Consider the following 3,100-nt stretch of genomic DNA (forward strand, 5'->3'; position numbering starts at 1 on the left):
GGCCCTTCTCGAATAATCAAACGAAATGATCCATGATCGGATCTCAGAGACTTCCGTGGAGGAGGCTTTGATTGACAGGAAGAGAGCATTCTTAAAGACCCACGTGATCATTCCGCTGTCTCATTCATTCATCCCTCGAGCAGCCTCCACTGGCTGCCTACGGTGCTCACTGCCCAGCAGCATTTCAGGTGCTGGGAATACGAAAACGAAGAGGATCGATGGCGCTTCTGGAACTTCTCGGAGGGGCTGGGGAAGGAGGCGGCTGGAGGGGAATAATCTGGGCGCAGCCTGAGTGCCGGAGGAGAGGAATCTTGGGCAGGGCCGATGGGGAGCCGAGCTAAAGTGCCCCCTGAGCCTCCGGCTACAGGACTTAGCTCTCCCCGTTAACGAGTTCACTGTCTAGTGGGGGACACGGGAATAGAAACCAAGAATGACACTAAAATGTGCTGGTCGTGAGAGGAAGGCACCCACACGCAGCGTCGCGGGAGACGTGAGGACTCGTGCGAGTCGTCAGGCTGTTGGTCTGTGATTTAGGCTGCGCTCGCTCACTCTCTCTCTCTCTCTCTCTCTCTCTCTCTCAACATCTCGCCTTGCATGATGCTTCACAGTTAAAAAGCACTCGCATTCTAGAATCAAGAAGACGTGGCGTGTCAACTGTAACTTACAAAATAAATAAATTAAAAAATAACTTAAAAAAAGAAGACGTGAGGCAAACACACACACACACACACACACACACACACACGATGGGATGTCATTCAACAATCAAACGGAATGAGATCTTGCCATTTGCAACAACGTGGGTGGACCTAGAAGGTCGTGTGCTGAGTGAAATAAGTCAGACGGAGAAAGACAGATACCATATGATCTCACTTATCTGTGGAATCTGAAACAAAACAAAAAAATGAACAAATGAACGAACAAAACCCAGAGAATAAGCTGATGGCAGCACAAGTGGAGGGGGGAGGGAGGGGGAGGAAAAAGATAAAGAGACGCTCAATAAAATACTGCTGTTCTTAGATGGGATTTTTTTTTTTAAGTACTTTCACATTTGGTGTTTCATTTGATTTAATGAAAATACGAATGGAAAATGGAAAATCCCCATTTTACAGAAGAGGAAGCAGGCACAGAGGTTATCAAAGTCACGTGTCCTGATACTAACACTGGGGATTACGATGTGGTTTTTCTCTTGGTTAAAAGTACGCTTCTAGTAGGTGAATAAGTTACTTCATTATCAACCCGATAAGAACATTATCTGTTTTGAACCTCCGTCTGTCTAATTTCACTCTTTCTTTCCTGCTGTGTATTTTTTAATTCCAGAACGTAGGAAGGGCTTAGAGTCCTGTGCCACTGTGACTTGAACAAGCAAGAACATGAACGATATTTTGGGTCCCAAAGGCCTCATAGTTTCAAAGGCACTGTAATTACAGTCCAGCGACATTCTACCCTCAGGAAAGAATCTTGCAACTGTCAAACTCTGCACTGCCGTTCTGTGATTTGTTTTTATAACCATCAATATGATTTTAAAGTGCAGGTATCCTACAGGTGTCCTAAGGTAGTTCCTTTTTTGCTTTATGCCATTTTCGCTTACGAAAGTTTTCATAAGAACTTTCAAATAGCGGGCAAAACTTGTATTCATGAAAAAGGCACACACATACGCACACACGGAGGAAAGAACTGTGGACGAATCCAAACCCAAATACTAATGATCGTTATCTTTGAGTAATTGGATCATATTTGACTTCTTTTTTGCTTTAGTATATATCTTTTTTTTTGTCGAGTAAGCATAGATAGCTTATATAATTTAGGTAATAAATATATAATTTCACTTAGTACTGAAACTGTGCCAAAAATGCTGTCAGCAGTTGGCAAAAAAGGAGCATAATTACAGAACAACGGAATCTTTTCAACAAGCGCACGTCAGAGATTCCAAACTCACTGAGGATACTACATAGTACCAGTTTTTGACAAATGGATGTGAATTCAATAAGTTTTGATGTATAGCCAAAGAGAGTTACTTAAAAGGGAGTGTTGGCTGCTGATCACCACGCGACACAGATTTCTAAGTTATCCCGTCTTCGAGACACATGACCCCGCCAGTGTGTAAAAGACTCCGATTCTGACTCAAAGCGCTTATAATTTAGTGGAGTTTAATTTCATGGGGCCGGTAGTGGTTAGGATTTGAAGGTAAACATTGTGCCAGGTCACAATAACTCCCTAAAAATATGTAAATCACAGGGGTCCACCTACCGTACGACTGCGATATGTAATAGGGCGAGATTCTGCTAACTCTTTATTGGTTTTCTGGAGTTAATTCTCGATCGATTCTTCTGTGTCTCGGAGACGTCGGCACGACCCGCTGGCCTGGCTCTGTGACTCCCGACGTCACCCATGCGGTGACTCGCTCGCTTCTTCGCTTTAGACCACTGCTGCTCTCTACCTGTTTTTTTTTTTTTCCCATCTCTTCCTTATTTAATCCTCATCACCCACATAAATTCACGTGCATCCAGGGTGCCATCTACGAGGGTAATATTTATTCACAAATAATCCCTGAACAAGAGCGACTGGGCAGTGCTGAAAGTCACCAGCGGCCGAGGTGGGCTGCAAAAGAGGAGGAAGAGCAGGAGAAGGCGGGGTGCCCACTGCACATTGTGTGAGTCAGGTCCTGTGCCGGAGGCCGGGGACCCACATGGCCTCCGAGGGACCCCTCGGAGTGCCTCAGGGAAGTGGGGAGACAGCCTGGGAGACGGCCATTCACCTGACAGTTACACAAACACACCCAAAATGGTGAGCACAGCAGGGAAGCAGGAGGTGCGGGGCTGGGGCACTGAGCACAGCCACGGACCCCGTAAATGGGGCCCGCCGGGGAAGTGAGCGGCCGGGGAATGTAAGTGATCCGGCCTGGGGCAGCACGTGTTGGCTGGGCAGAGACGGAAGGGGCCCAGCCCGGGAGCCCGCCGCGTGCCGGGCTGCCCGTGAGGCGTCCGCGGCCCTTCCCGCACGTCGGGGAGGCCGGCATGAGGGGCCGCAGGTTCTGACTGACGCTGGGAGCCTCGGAGAGCTTCAGGGATGGGCGCCAGCTGGGAAACGTGGGTGGGGC

The sequence above is a fragment of the Pteropus vampyrus genome, unplaced genomic scaffold (assembly GCF_000151845.1).
Source record: "Pteropus vampyrus isolate Shadow unplaced genomic scaffold, Pvam_2.0 Scaffold290, whole genome shotgun sequence".
Lineage (NCBI taxonomy): Eukaryota > Metazoa > Chordata > Mammalia > Chiroptera > Pteropodidae > Pteropus > Pteropus vampyrus.